General features: G+C 46.1%; 1 protein-coding gene across 2 annotated transcripts in view; it reads right to left on the bottom strand.

The window, feature by feature from the left end:
* The window catches only part of ABHD2 (abhydrolase domain containing 2, acylglycerol lipase), a 74,203-nt gene extending 59,119 nt beyond the window's left edge, over positions 1 to 15,084 (bottom strand). Inside the window, exons 1-3 of one of the 2 annotated variants that reach the window (XM_036231962.1) lie at positions 14,878 to 15,084; positions 14,578 to 14,730; positions 5,540 to 5,650 (exon numbers count right to left, since the gene is read on the bottom strand). The gene's annotated coding sequence lies outside the window, so the exon portion shown is untranslated. Of the gene's footprint in view, positions 1 to 3,461; positions 3,602 to 5,539; positions 5,651 to 14,577; positions 14,731 to 14,877 lie in introns of those variants that run through there. The other variant, XM_016151612.2, reaches the window with a different exon arrangement.
* Positions 15,085 to 16,202: the final 1,118 nt, after the last annotated feature.

The following is a 16,202-nucleotide window of genomic DNA, read 5'->3' on the forward strand; positions in this document are numbered from 1 at the left end:
CCTGGCACACACCAGATGCTCAGTTTGTTGAACTTAATGGACCGCTCCTTAAAGTCAACAAAAGAAAATCAGAAACCCGGCAAATCCAAGGGTCTCGATGTTCCAATTCTCTAGTAAGCTCTTCATCTATCTGCAACTTAAGTATTACAAAAAATCAGAGAATGGGTCCTTGTGTAACAAGCCTTGCACCCAACTGGGTCCAGATGCACAAGCTTCAGGCGAAACAATAGGTCTGCTCACCTATCCACACCAGCCATTTTGTAAACAGAAAACGTTTAATATGAAAACATTATGCCCTGAAACCAAGACAATAAAAATAAATGTGCAGATATGAAAACAATCCCATGCTGCAGTTGAAACCAGGATACCGTACGCAGTAGGTCAGAGAAAGAGTTCTGCCACATGCAGTTCCATTATACTGGAAGTCTATCTCTGCTAGAGCTTTTCAAAGAGCCACGTTTTGAGCAAAACATAAGACAGATTTTTCCCCTGTCTTTCAAAGGACTAAAGAAATATCATGTGCTCTGGGCAAGGGCAGTGGAGAACCACTGCACTCTTTGTGGGCCCTGCCAGGGATTACTAGGAAGAAAATGTAAATGAAGAGGTAAGGGATAACAGTGAGAAGCCCTTTCACCAGGACCTTATGAGAAAAGAGAACAAGATAGAGAGAAAGGGACCCATTATCAACACACAAACAATGCAGCTAAAGCAATTCTAAGACGGCTGAACTCCAGAATGTCCTTTACAAAAAAAGTCAAAACTCAAAATTAACTCTTACGAAGGTACCAGTCAATAAATAGGGATAATCTTTGGTTCATTCTAGAAAACCCAGAGAAGGGAAAACCAAAGACGACTGGATTCCTGCAAGAAATAAAGGTGACTGGTATTTCTCAATTAAAAGGGAACTGGCTGGCAAACTGAGAGTAGGTATGTATCAAAATCGAGAAGGTGATAAAGGAAATGAAGGTGAAGGCAAAAAGGAAAGAAGGGGAACTTTCCCGGCCAAAACGAGAGGAAAAGACCATTCCATGGCACTTGCCATCTGGTTTATCTCGATCTCAAAAAAAGAACTGGAAAAATGCAGAAAAACCAGTGAACAAACTAGATTACCAACGAGAATCAGCCACACACTTGTGTTTCTGCTGGCAAGGCAGGCGCTGCTGGTGCTCACCCTGATCGAATGACTAAGTAACTTGCTTAAATGCATCTGACACACGATCCCTGAACTTCTGAAAAGCACTTATTACAGTGGCTCATGAAATCTTAATCTAAAAATGTTCATCCATTTATAATCAAGCTACATCACACTGACAACTGGGAAGGAGAGCTGAACAGAGGGAAGAGATATTCGGAAGTGTTCCGTGGAGACTGATATCATCGGGACTTTATCACTTTGAGGGATCCCCCTTCCCCCGCCACACACACCTTTTAAAGAGAATAGAAGAGATTTGGAATCTAAAAAGAGTGCAATTGTCGGGAAAGGACCAACAGAGAAATGAATTACCTCATTCAATAAAAGAGAAAAATAAATAAGAAATAAAATGCAATGCAACTTGGAAAACCCCACTGACATCTGTGTTGCAATAAATCTGGAATATAGTTAATGAATTGCAGGGGAGAAGGCAGGGGATAAAATAAGCTCCTGATAGAAAATATTGGGTGGTAGATATGAAGAAAAACTGTATAAAGGGGCAACAGAACATCATATTTAGCAAATCTATAGTGGCGACTGTGTGCCAGACACTGTTCCAGTGTTTCAGATAGTCACTCAAGTACTCCTCAAAACAACCTTCTAACGTAAATAGCATTATATTCCCATTCCATAGGTGAGTAAACAGAGGTAAGGAGAGGTTAAGTAACTTGCCCAAGGTTATGGCTAGTAAGAAGCAGATTCAAATCCAGGCACTGTGGTCTTAAAAGTCTATGCTCATAATCTCTCTGGACTCCCCTAGAATTTAAACACCAAGAGTGAGATAAGCAAGCTGGGAGCGAATTACATGTCTTATACTCGCTAGATCCAAGGTCAACAGATCATCCCTCAGTCACAGCTATGTGATGGCCAGTCAGCCCTGTGACCTCCCCAGGCTTTAGCTTCCTCACCTGTGTATTGAGAAGACAGATTAGATGAGCTCTAAGTTGGCTTCCACTCTAACATGCCACAAGTCTACACTCTGTATGGACTGGTCTGCTTTCTGGCCAGTTATTCAAAGGTTAATTCACCCTAAAATGGGCAGCAAGTGGTGTTAAAAGTTCTTTCTCTGCCCCATGACCTTCGAAAGATTACTGTGTCCTGTTCAGGCAAATGGCAAAGCATAGTCAAGGGGTACTGTACGGTTTCTCTTTTGGACCCTACTTAATGTGGTTGTAACAAAATGGCCCTCGAAAAGCTCTGGGCATAGATCACATTAATTCTGCCACACCTACAGTCTCCTCAGGCTCCTCTCATGAGCCTGTCCTTGCAAACTGTGTCAAATCCAGTTAATGGAATACAGGGGAAACGGACAGTTAAAAGAGAGGAACTGGGAGGATTAAGAGAGTCAGTCCAGCAGTTCAAATTAAAAGTTTCAGGATGGCTAAACAAGCCGTATCTTCTTGGTATATCTGTTCTCTTTGCTAACACCCACTTTGAGAGTGGAGACATCAAAATTCATTATGAGTGAATTCAACACCCACTTCCTAACTAATGGACCCCCAGAAGTATCCTTCTCAAGCTAGGCATTAAAGGTCATCCACTCCTCCCTTGGGAGTCCTTTCTAAGCATCCCTGACAAGTGGCTGTAATCTGGCCTCTGCCTGGACACTTCCAAGGTCGAGGCGCTGGCTGCCTCGTCTGGCAGGCAGCCACCTGCGATGCTGGACAGCTCTCGCTGTGGGGAAAGCCCACGAAGCGCCTAGAACAGTGCCCTGCACGGGGATGAGCTCGGTAAGCGCGCCTCCAAGAGAGTCAAAAGCTGCCTCCCTACAACTTGATCCCATCAGTCAGTCCTGGGTGCTCCCCTGGAGCCGTGAAACGCAGAGGCCCTTCGGTTATCCGGGGCTGTAATCAGGCCCCCTCCCCTGGCCCTCTCATTCTAGGTGCTGATCTGGATCTCCATCACCAAGCTTGGGCCAGCAGAACCTCCTTCTCAGACCCCAGGGTCCCAAGAGTGCACACTGATGGAAGGATGGCCAGCAGAGAGGCCTCAGTCGGGGATGTCCCCAACCTTGGTACCTCGATCCAAATGGCTTTCAGGAAGGCGTATCCCATCTGCTGCGATCCCGGGTGCCTCCCTCCACGCCACTTGGAGAGCCGGCCCTTGGGACCCCCGCGGCGCAGGGTGACAGGCCCCGGAGGATCGGGGCGCGCAAGCAGCGGCGTGATGGGCCGAGCCACAACGAGAAACGCAGGGCTCAAGGGTTTGGCCCGATGGACCCAAGGCGCGATCCTGGCGTACTGGAGCTCAAGGGGCCGCGCGGCTTTACCTCTGCGTGGTTGACTACAGCTTCCCAGCTCGCTCCCCGGGTTCCCGCAGCTCCGCGCCTGCCGGCGGCGTTCATGGAAATGCAGCCGGAACCCCTGGCCAGGGCAGCTCCCGCCGCTACCGGCCCCGCCCAAGCAACTGCCGCCACACCCCTGACGACCGCTCCTTCCACGCCCCTAACCACGGGAACCCGCCCGTTCATTGGGCAGCCCGGACGCTGCTCTACTAGCTTGCGCGCTCATTGCACCCCCAGAGGATAGCCCATTGGTCAGCAAAGCTGCTCCTCAGAGTGAAGGCGGAGCTCTTAGTGAAGACAATTGGTTACTTTTGACGTCTTTAGCCCGTAGGCCAAGATCCGGAGAGGGCGGGGAAACGGGAGGAGGGCTAAACTGTGGGCTGTGTTTGGTGTTCACCCGGGCAGGGTGCGGAGAAGGGGGCAATTGTGACCTCAAGCTGGTTTGGGGGGTTGGGTAAGGTCAGTTGTCATCTGATGGTGTAAGGAGGGAGGCCTGCTGGTAGCTCAGCTGCGGGATCTGATGGCTCCCGGTCGAACGACTGACTCACCAGTTGCCCAGGATACGAAGTGGAATTTGGGGTCCTGCGCCGGGAGAAAGGAGGGAGGAAAGTGAGTGACCAAGCTGCAAGGAGAGACAAGGATGTGGAGGCGGCGGCCTCCAGTCCCTCCCAGGTGGGGAAGCTAGGACAGAGTGTATGGAGCAGTGTGGACCTCAGCGCACTGCCTTTTCAACCCTGAAGACGACCCTGAAAAAATACCTTTGGGGACAGATCTTTGGGGACAGACCTAGAATCATCTCCCTGTGGCCATATACAGGTTGCATGGCACGGAGCAAGCCACTTTAACATCTGTGCATGCACACTGATTTCTTCATTTGGTAACTGGGAGTAACAACAGCAGTTGATGACAAAATTAAATAACTCAGTAAACACTAACAGTGCCTGGCACTCAGTAGGCATTCAGTCAAGACTGGTTCCCCACCCACTCACCTCCAACGAACTATGGAAGTAGGCCCAGTTCTAAAATTCTATGAGCATGAAAATGCTTTTGCAATGGCATGTGCTTTACCAAGAATAGAACACTTGACTGACTTGAAATGCAACCCCTTTGGGGCAGACAGGGCTACTCTACCAGGCAACAGTAGGCCTGGAAGAGATGGGAGAAGTGATCTAGCCAGAGAAGGAAAGTGGTATTTCTAGCAATGTTAAATTTTTTCCAACACATTTCAGGATCATGACAAGGTAAAATGGAGCTTCCTTTATCCTGTTCACCCAGCTAAGTGTCCAATGGTTCAAGTTTCACAGACTGCGACTAAAATAACCCTTTGAAGGCCGATCAGCCTGGACCAGAAGACATTGCATAAAATCTATCCGTCAGGGATTCCTGAAGCCCATTCCCCATTCTGAAGGTGTGGAAGTCCTAGAGGACAAACAGGAATAGCCTCTCAGGCCTGAATTTAGCTCCAGACCCTTTGGATCTGCCTTTGAGAGAACCCACACCTATGGTGTTCCAAGGTGAAGAAGGAGAAAAAATCCTTTGCCATTGCTATATTTTTCATTCAGTTGTCATGTTACCTAAGAAAAGTTCACCTCAGCATTTATTTATTCTTCTAAATTCCCTTCCATCTTGAGGAAGAAAAATTCACTCTTCAGTAGTAAAGGATTTTAGTAAGTGACCCCCATAATTGACTGTGTTAACAGTTTGGGCTTCTAGAAAAGAGCGTTAGATCTGTTACCAGTGATGTGTGTGTGTGTGTGTGTGTGTGTGTGCGCGCGCGTGCATGCGCACACACGCGCGCACAAGCACACACACTTGGTTCTGTGCCACCGTTTTCCAGTTATGTCTTTAAATAGGTCTGCCTGGTGGCCATACATGTGTTTGCATGCATGCTAGGAACAAAAGCCTGGCTCAATTCAGGTTTGTTCCTGCTTGTGTTTGCTAGAAGACACTGAGATGTCTTATCAGGTCCTAAAAGGTACAAAGAGGCTCCTGAGATCTGGGAAGATTTCTCCTTGGTTCAGAGCCACAGAAAGCAGCTGTTAGAAGATTGCAGATGGACTTACAGTTGTGCAGATTGATTTTTCCCAACGTCGGGAAGAGAGGTTCAGCCACGAGTAACAGAAAAGGATGTCCTTCCAGTTCAGGAACTCTGAAGCCCGATGCTATCACATAAGCTGCAAAAGAAGCACAGAATGAGCCCAGGTAGAGGAGGAAGAACACGCGCATCTCCTTTGTAGCTCCAGGTGGCTTTGGTAATGATCCATCACCACCTGCAGCACTCAGAACTGCTTTCTTATTTGTCTCTGGTGTCTGTCTCCTCCCATCTGCTTTGGCTCTTGCCATATTCTTTTGAATTATATTATTTCATTGTATAAAGCATTTCTGTGGGAGGCCATTTAGCAGACAGAATGGACTCGTTTTTGCTTTCAAGTTTAGTAGCCTGTCAAGATTGATGATTTGGCGAGGCTTGGCCTAGGATAACCAGTGGTTAGGACGAGGCTATAAAGTACATTTCTGAAAGTATGAGAGTGCCTTGTTGGAAAGAGAAGGAGGGAGAGGGTGTGCTCCCACTCACATTCTGGAGTCCTAAAGTTCCAGGACTTTACTAAAGTGGAATGGCACTAAACTCGCCTGGGGCCCCTCAGCATGGTTTCCTAACCCCTGCTAAAGTCCTCGAGATCCCCTGGGAGACATAAGGCAGCAGCTACGAGAGCAGACAGTAAGCTCTGTTTATTTTCTTCTTGTAAAATCAGTGATTCATTTAGTCTGTCATTTTCATTATTCTGTATCCTTAGGGGATGGTTGAGAACAATGGGCTTTGGAGCCTCTGCTGTTGGGTCTTGAATCCTGGCTCCACCCTTCCTAGCCTGGTGACTTTAGGCAAGTACTTCACCTCTCTGTGCCCCACTTTCTTCCGTAAACTTTGGATGACAGTGATTGTGCTTCCCTTATGGGGTGCTATAAGGAGCAAATGAATTAAAATACATCAGCTAGTGCCTGGCACACACTTAGCTCTTAATAAATGTTTGCCATAGTTATTCCAGAACCTCATTTAAGAACTTTTCTCTAAGGCACCTTCTTATTTTCTAAGTCCTGTCATCAGAAGTTGTGATCACAGAATTCAGAATTTGTTTTCATACAGACTTTTTCTAAAATAGTTTTAGATTTGCAGCAAAACTGGGCAGAAACTTCCTATTTACCCAACCCCCCCCCCCAACACATGTTTTTTTTTTGGTTTGTTTTTTGTTTTTAACTAGCAATCTCTGCCACTTGGTGAGAGAAACTTATCCTTTGGGATATTCTCACCAAAAGAGGGTTCTGACTACTGAATTAAGGTTTTTGAGACTGGACCTCACCATCTTAATCACTGTGAAGGAAATGGGAAAGGACAGGGCTGACAGAATAGTGCTAAAAGCTGCAGCCTGGACATCCATGAAATTCCCCTGAAGGCCCAAGATGGCACAAGCTCTGAGGAATCCAAAATTGTCACTTTATTGCCACACCCAGTGTGTGTAACTATGCGGTAAGTTCAGAATGCCCTCTGCTCAGGCCTCCTGGCCAGCTTCTTACTAATAATGGAGATAAAGTTTGTTTGGAGGTTCTAAGTCCAACATGTAATCGGATAAACTATGATGAAATTCAGGAGTTTGGCTCCTTTTCTAATTGGAAAAGCTTCCTGCTGGCTGTCTGAAATGGTGATGAATGATAACCTTGTCTATGATTCAGGCTGTTTCCTTAAACCTACAAGTGAAGTTATCTATAATAAAATCACAGGGTGCTTTTATGTCCAGGGCAGTCTTGGTTTATGCCTGTTGCTTCGGGGAATTTTTAATAGTGCCTCCTTTTTACTCTCAAATGGTCTGTTTGGATGATAAATTATGTGGTAATAATTACACACGTAGGATCCAGCGCTGTTCATGAAACAGACACACACGCAAATGCACGCGCGTGCACACACACACACACACACAGTTGTTTCGGTCTTAGGTACATACAGGGTGTTAGACAGGTGGTTGGCTAAAGATGACTTCTTAGTCACCATGCATTCCTCTTCCTGATGTCATACTTAAATACAGTAATAAAAATTGAGTTCTTCATGCTGTTTCCTCAAAAGGAGTCAATAAAACTAGTACATTAAATAAAGGCATCACAACCCTTTCTTTCATAATTTCATGTTATTGAACTATTTTAAAGCTGTTTACATCCCCAAAGATCCCGATATTGTTTTACCATATATGTAAATTAATTAACAAGAGAGTAAATATTTTTATTGAACAAGACATATAGTAATAGGAATAGAATCATAAAGCAAAAGTCCTGCCCCTGTATAGAACAAAGGCGACATACTTGGAGAGATAACTAGAAGGATTGAGCAGTAAGCAATAGAACATTATCGGTGTCATAAACAATTGTTCAGAGGAGGGAATGATTTCTTCTGAATTAGATTCTTGGAGATTTGAGCTGGCTTTTGAAGGCCCATAGGACTGAAATTGGGGTGAGGGTGGTGTGGCATTACTGGTGGGTGAGGACAACAAGAACACAGGTCTCTAAGAGGAAGAATACAAGTTGGTTTGTCTAGAGCAGAGTCCAAGAGGAGAATCGGTTGGAGAGGAGATGAAGAGGTAGATCGGGTCAGTGGCAGAGGCCAATTAATGTCTTCATCTGAGCTACTGGCTTCCTCTTAGCTGCCTGAGCATGTGGATATCCTAGCGCAGTGCACAGCCGGTTCCGGCATCGCATATCACTTTGATAGTATTGACTCTGTCTCTTCTCTATCTGCTTATTACAGTCATGTGCCACTTAATGACAGCCGTATATTCTGAGAAATGCATCATTAAGCAATTTCATCACTGTGCAAACAGCACAGAGTGCACTTGCACAAAACGAGATGCTACAGCCTACCACACAGCTGGGTTGTATGGTACGGCCTTGACTCCCAGGCTATAAGCCTCTACAGCATGTAAGTGTACTGAATACTGTAGGTAATTGTAACACTCTGGTGAGTATTCGTGTCTATAACTATATCTAAACATAGAAAAGGTACAGTAAAAATATGGTATAAAAGATATAGTTGTACACCCATATACGGCACTTAATGTAAATGGAGCTGGCAGGACCGGAAGTTGCTCTGCATGAGAGAATGAGTGAGGGGTGGGTGCAGGTGAAGACCCAGGACATTACTGTACGTTACTGTAGACTTTATAAACACTGTAGACATAGGCGATGCTAAATTTAGAAAAACAAGATTAAACCAAGCACAAGAGAAAATGATGCAATCAAGAGATGCAGTAAACACGAGACGCTTGAGGCTGCTGCCAGTGCAATACGGCATATGGGTTTCGATGTGTAATCAGAGAAAAACGAATCCGATTTTGAAAGAAAAGAATTCCACATTCTATCAAGAAGCAGCAGTTCTGATAGAACAGAGGCTCGACAGTGTCAAATGAGCAAGATTAAAAAAATTAAAAGAAAATTATTCTCCAATAAAAAGGACTCACTCAGTAAGCAGTAGAAACCAGTGAGGGAGATAGGCCAGCTTTAGCCCTCTTCTTTGACATATCCATGCCCCTTTTACCACAGAACATCTTCTGAAACTATTCCTATTCTTGCCAGCGTTGGAACCACCACCCCTAGTTCATTCCTTAATGTCTTTTTTTAAAAAATCAATTTATTGACCTTCTCTAGACTTACTCCTAGTGTGCATCGTGCCAAATACCCAAACAACCTTAATATTCCTGAACGCACAGCAGCATGGGGGCCCTCAATACCCTGCTCCACTCACCGTGCTTTTTCTCGAACTTCAGCAAGGCCTCAGGACTCTAGCAATCTCTCCCTTCAGCTCTGGGGTCCAAAAGGCTCCTCTCTTTCCATTTGTGGCTATATAATCCAGAATTTGTGTCTTAAAAGTGTTCTCAAGCTTTGGTGGTCTCTGCTAGCTCTGCCTGTCCCAGCCCTTCACAGCTGAGTCTACTGTCCCTGAAGCTCACTTGTGCCCCGGTCACTCCTAACTGGTGTAGCTTTGGCCTTACGACATGATGGGGCTTAGAATTAAGTCTTGCAAAGATGGCCCTTTCATACATTGCTGGTTTGTACAACCTTCCAGAAAAGCCACTTGGCCATACAAAAGAGGGTCCTGAAAATGCTCCTAGTCCTTGAGACTCCGACCTTATAATTCTATTTCCAGGATTCTATCCTAAGGAAATAATCTAAACTAATGGGCAAGGATTTACCCAGAAATAGGAATTGCATAATTTAAATTAGCAAAACAACAGAAGCAACCTAGGTGTCCAAAAGCAGAGGACTGACCAGCAAATTATGACATATGCCTCCTATGGATAGTTATACAGCCATTAATATGTTTATGAAGTACTACTGCCATGGAAAAATACTCCTGATCAAAATTATGTATTTGGGATGATTCAAGTGAAATTAAAAAGGCGTAGAACAAAAAGAGGAAAAGAAATATGTCAAAATATTAATAATGTCTCTGGTTGGTGGGATTACAGAAACTTTCCCCCCTGTTTGTCTTTATACTTATAGTTTTCAAGAGTTCCACACGAGTAGAACTACTGTCATAATCTGGAAGGAAAAACTCCAAAAGCTTCCCACGCAGAGAAGAACAAATAATTAAATTACTCTTGGACTTGGTGTCCTAGTTTGAACTGCTAGGCTTCCAGGTATATCACTGAGTATTTAATTTGTGTTTTGCCTTTTGCTGATGTTGTGTGAGGTTCCCGTTCACGTGGGGTGGGGTGGCGGGCAGATAAGCCTGCAGGTTTTTGAAGGAGGAAATGACTGAAAAAATTCTTTTTTGCAGGGACGGGGCAGAGCTGGTGTTGAAAAACCAGGCCCTGGGTGGTTCTTAGGGACGACAAGGAGGGACAAGGGCTACTATTCAACGAGAGGCAGCTGCTTGAGCCCAGGCCCCTCTTTAAATGGGAAAGGCTGTGTAAATGCCAGAAAGAGCTGGGGACCAACAGCAAAGGCTTCAGGAGCCTGAGCCTTTACATCATGGGGGAAGATGTAATCCCTGGAGGGCTCCAGTTGGCCTGGGCAACGGAGAGTGGGCTGGGACTTTCCTACAGTCATGGTCCAGCGGCCCCTGTGTCTGGGAGGAGGTACTGCAACTCTGCAGCGGAGACTCCAGTTTCCCACTCCCACTGAGGGGAGTCTGGTGGACTTGCTTTGTGGCAAATTCCTCCCTGATGGCATCCTGCCCTCCTACCTGACTTCTGAGCCTCTGCCCCAGTGTTCACCATCTCTGAGCTGGCATCCGTGACTATTGTGCCATCTTGCATATCACAGGCTAGCCAGTCATACTTTCTCAAGCCCATCCCTACATTAGAGTCAAATTCTCTAACACTGACAGTTCGAGGTTCTTTCTCCTTTAACTATATCCAAACTGTTGTTAGCCCAGCATGGTTACAGGAGATCTAAGCCTTCCCAAGTTGTGATTATGACTGACCAACCATATGAATTTTGGTCAGATTCGTAAGACATGGAATTGGGACAGGAAGTAATCTGTTAAGGGGTCCTCCCAGGGAAAATAATAGCCAGTTTGGGGGTCATCCAGGATTGGGGGTTCCAGATGGTCAGGACTGTGCCAGCTTGCTCTAATGACAAGGCACACTTTGTGGAGGTTGCTGGTGGTGTCTGGTCTGGGCAAGGAGCGGTACCCCTCTTCCTGAATGCCCTGGCATCTTGGGCATTGGTGGTGCTGGCCTACGGGCTCAGACGAGATTGAAGTGGTGTGACCAGGTACAGCAGAGAAGGGAGCCTCACTGAACACGGAAGGGGAGCATGATGGGAGGCGCAGGAAAGGAGAGAAAATTTCCATTTGGCTTTTTGATCTCCTTGCCGTGTCCCCGGAGCCAGCAACTTGGCGGCTATCCGAGTGCCCGATTCCTAGTCTTTCCTCATGAATTTTTCATTTCAGGCAAAGATCCCTTATCTGTCACTGGGGCTGCTTCAGGAGGCTGCTTTCCCATCAGCTAGAGACTGGGCAAATGAAGAGTTGCATTAAGGCAGGAATTATCCATCCCCTGAGAAAGGAAGGGAACTCTGTGTTCTTGAAAGGACAGCTCCTACCTCTGCCCCTCATTCCTGTGGACTTCTAATGATCCTGTGAACATGGGGTTGCTGTTTGTATTGAGATATTGTTGAGGGCTGAGAGAGGAAGTCTTTGGGGTCAGCCACTGTGGTCTTGCCTGCATGGTGAAGTCCCCTTTGACCCTAATCATTGGACATGAGGAGGGTCCACAGCAAAAAAGAACACCTAGTCCTGGGCATCCTAGGACTCTGATGGACAGGGAAGGGGCTGTGAGCTGCAGGGAACAAGCTAGACCTGGTGAGCTAGATTTTTAACTCATGGTGCCCCGAGTTTATTTTCTTTTTGTTATTCTTCAGCTTTTAGGACCCTCATGTTGGAAAGTTCTGGCATGGCAGCGATCAATGGCCATGGTTGAAGAGGAAGCAATGCCACCCTGCGGCTAGGGTGGAAATTGCAGCAGGAATCGCTGAGTGACTCCTGACGGCCTGACGCACCAGACAGTCCCCTACCTGATTACACTGCCACAGTTACATGAGTTTCCACTTTTTACTTTCTCCCGGTGCCTGTGTCTGTGTCCAAATCCCCCCTTTTTATAAGGACACCAGCTATCCTGGGTTAGGAATTTGAAGGCATTTACATCAAACAGAACTGTTTGGGCCACTGTGAAATTCTAAGACTAGCCTGCCTCAGCAGATTGGTTACTAATTTAGAACTTATTTCATCTCTACCTCCTGCAAACTGACTATTCCTTTAAATGTAATTATAAATGTATGTCAGCTGATAGCTTTGTTACTAATACAAATAAAACTAGCCTTATGATTTCCCAAGTTTAATCCCCTTCTAAACCATACCAAATCCCAGACAAAAAGACCTTGGCCTTTGGCAGGCCCAGCCACCCAGAAAAGAGTTAGGCCACAGGTCTCCGTCTCTCTGATCGAGGAAAGAGCTATGAGCAACCTAGCTGAATACGCTGTGGAGTAAATCTGTTTCCATCCTCTGGCCTGAGAACCTAGCCTCCATTTGCGGTCCTGTTCCCATGGGAATATGCATTCCAAATTCCTAACAACTGATTTGCACATGAACTTTCCCTCTGGAGGTTAGGGACTGCAGGAATGTGTTCTCCTAAGGCTCAGTCTTCCCAGAATTTCCCATGAGTCCTGTCCCCTGCCCCCCTTCCTCACCTCCCACCTCCCCTGAACACACACTCAGCCCTCATATGTCACCTCTCTGTGAGGCCTCAATCAGATCTTCTACCTCCCTCGCTTGGACCTTTGGCTATATGGGCCTGGGTGACAGAGGACTGTACATGAGGGTCCTCACCTTTCATAGCAGCTTAAGATCCCTGAGAGCTAAACTGTGTTTTCTTCATCTTTGTACCCTTTCACTAAGAGTATGAGTCATTTACAAAGCACTTAGCAGGGGCCAAGCTCTGACAATGTTTTCCGGCATTTTTCCTTTTATCCCCCAGGGCTTAGCCCAGGACCTGGCATGTGGTAGGTTCTCAGTAGATAATTCTGAAATGGATTGAAAGTCCTCTACTATGCCACTTTCTTGTAGCCGCCTTTCACTCAGTCTTCTGGCCCCTGGAGCGTGCTATCCCAAGCTCACTGACCCATGGGTGTCACTCAGGCTGCTGCCCTTGCCTCCCTATGGAGCTGAGCTCCCTGGGGAACTGTCATCTGGTGTTTGAGGGAAAGCCAGCCTCCTCTTCTCCACCTCCTTTCCCCAGGACTCACAATGTGAGAACAGGTGCACTGGGTGGAATCTCTCTGCAAACCAGGTGCACATGAGATTTAACTCTGCTTTTCATAAACCAACTACTCTGCTGAACAGGAATGAACTTGTTTTCATGGAGATGTGTTCCTTATTCCCCCATCCCTATCTTGGTTGCTCTTCAGTCCTCATATCTTAGCTGTGCCAAGCCATCTTGTTGGACAAATGTCCACATGGCACTACTGAAATGTCCATAATCCCCTGGCCCCTAGGCCCAGAAACTTCAAATTTCATCTAAACTAGCCCCTCACTAGACACACTCTCCTACTGTTCTTCCCTGGGGTCAAGTGTACAGCTTCTGGGGTCAGTCAGGGAGTCAGGCCTGGTCTGCACTGTTCTTGGGACCCATGACCTCTCCCTCCTACCAGGCCCAGTACCCTACGGGAAGAGATGCCCAGCTCCCTTCACTTTCTTCAAGCTATTTTGTCTCTTACAGGAAATCCTGTCCACCTCGGGCCTTAGACCAGGTCCTTGGAAATAGTCCAGGCAGAGAGCTGGTATTTAGTGGGTGATATTTTTCTACCCTACTATAGCCCTGTCCAGAGACAGTGAGCACTACCTTACCTGCACACTGGGTGGGATTAAACTCACAGATGAACATACCAAAATATTTATCCCAACCTTTAATGGAATATGCACTTCTCAGGTATCTGAGATTTTGGCCTGTAAGCCCATGCTCCCTTGACGATAGCTACCACTGTCTTTTGGAGATGTTCACATCCTAGTTTGTACCCCCTGATGAGTTTAAGGAGAGTGGCTTGGATGAAGCCAGGTGAAGAGCTCCAGGCACCACACAACCACTACTGGCCTCTGTCCTTCCCTCCCTGTTTGTTGCTGGGCCACCAAGCAATGCCTCTGGTCTGGGGCTCATCTTTGAACCCTTAGAAAGAAGCAGTGCTGTAAGGAGAATGCTTCTCCAAGGGACACTACAGAGTCCTGGTGGTAGGACAGAGAAGAGAAGAAGTAAGTGTCCAAGGGAAGCTGGCCAGCCCACACCTGTTATCCCTAGCTACTCACCCTAGTGGAGCTACTGGAGTGCCCTGATATTACCCCACCAACACCTGAAACCTGACTCCTGGCTTGTCACACAGAGGCAGTGGGACAGTCATGACTCGACGAAGGGAAAAAGCAAGAGTAAGACTTAAAAATATCTCTGCCAACCCGCCCTCCCACTCTGTCTCGGTCTGCTCTACCCCCGGTGGATGTGCAGCCCCCCACCCTCCAGCTACCACACACGCACTAGTTCACAATAGCCTCGGTTTTCCTGGGGGTACTCACCGCCTTCAGGTCTGTTTCTCAGATCCAAGCCTCTCTCTGCTTCTATGGTTTCTCCAGAGCTGAGTTCGAGGACAGGAGTTTGTAGCCCATGCTAGAGTGCCATCTTCTGAGGAATTGGAAGTGCTTCCATCCTCACTTCTTTCTTCCAAGTCTCTATAAAATAAAAGAGGGCAGATTAGAACACACTCACATGCCAGCTTGAGTAGGCAGATTACACTAACGAATGAAGCTGGCTAAGGGTGAGGCAATAGGGAGTGATGGAGTCTGGGGTGAACTGGCGTGGGCATGTGCATCCTTTACCTACTGAGGGCGGTGATGCCCACTGCCAGGCAGGAATGTAGGCCAGTGTCGTTATGAGGCCGGAAACAGATTAGATGGGGAATCTTCTCGTTAAAATGTGATGGTTGAGTTCAGCTGGGGGTCACTGGTTTGCCACCCCTGGTTTGTTAATCCCTGAAGGTTTTCTCAGATTTAACAAGTCAAGAGTCTTGAAATCTAGCATGTTCCCTTCAGGGGTAACCTGCTAGGGTGAGAACTTTCTCAAAAACAAAAACGAGGCCTGTCTTGTGTGACCTGTTCTTAAGGAGCCCACATGGGTGCTCTGTCCAGTCACCAGCCTACAGCTCTTAGAGTCTGCTTGTTCCTCTTTCAGAGCAGAACAATATTTGCCCGTTTTCAGCCAGGTGGCGCCTCGCCCTTTTAAAAAAATTCCTCAAAGATTACAAACATTGGTGGGGCCTTGGAACTTAACCAAAACAGCTTTGGTGGCCTTTAGTTTTTTTGTTTTTTGAAAATGAGCCTTACCTCATTCTATGCTTTATTTTTCCCACACACTCTTCTTATGATACAATTGTTATTTTTAAAATGTCTATCTTCTCAAACGCAAGGGAAGTAAAAGCAAAAATAAATGAATGGGACTATATCAAACTAAAAAGCTTCTGCTCAGCAAAAGAAATCGTCATCAAGGTAAAGAGGCAACCATTCAAATAAGGGCCTAATATCCCAAATAGACAAAGAACTCATACAACTCAATAACAACAAAAAACCAAATGATCCAATCAAAAATGGGCAGAGGACCTGAACAGACACTTCCCCCTAGAGGACATACAAATGGCCAAATATATGAAAAGATGCTCAACATTGCTAGCTCTTAGGGAAATGCAAATCAAAACCACAATGAGATATCATCTCACACCTGTTAGAATATCTATAATCAACAGAACAAGTAATAACAAATGTTGGAGAGGACGCAGAGAAAAAGGAACCCTCATACGCTGTTGGTGGGACTGCAAATTGGTACAGCCACTATGGAAAACAGTATGGAGGTTCCTCAAAAATCTAAGAATTGATCTCCCATATGATCCAGCAATCCCTCTACTGGGTATTTACCCCAAAGACTTGAAAACCCATATCTGAAAAGATATTTGCACACCGATGTTCATAGCAGCACTATTCACAGTGACCAGGACATGGAAGCAACCGAAGTGTCCTACAATAGATGACTGGATAAAGTACATATGTGATACATATGTACAATGGAATATTACTCAGCTATAAGAAGAGATAAAATACTGCCATTTGCAACAACATGGGTGAACCTCAAGATAATCATGCTAAGCGAAAAA

This window comes from Rousettus aegyptiacus, unplaced genomic scaffold (genome assembly GCF_014176215.1).
Source record: "Rousettus aegyptiacus isolate mRouAeg1 unplaced genomic scaffold, mRouAeg1.p scaffold_m13_p_14, whole genome shotgun sequence".
Taxonomy (NCBI): domain Eukaryota; kingdom Metazoa; phylum Chordata; class Mammalia; order Chiroptera; family Pteropodidae; genus Rousettus; species Rousettus aegyptiacus.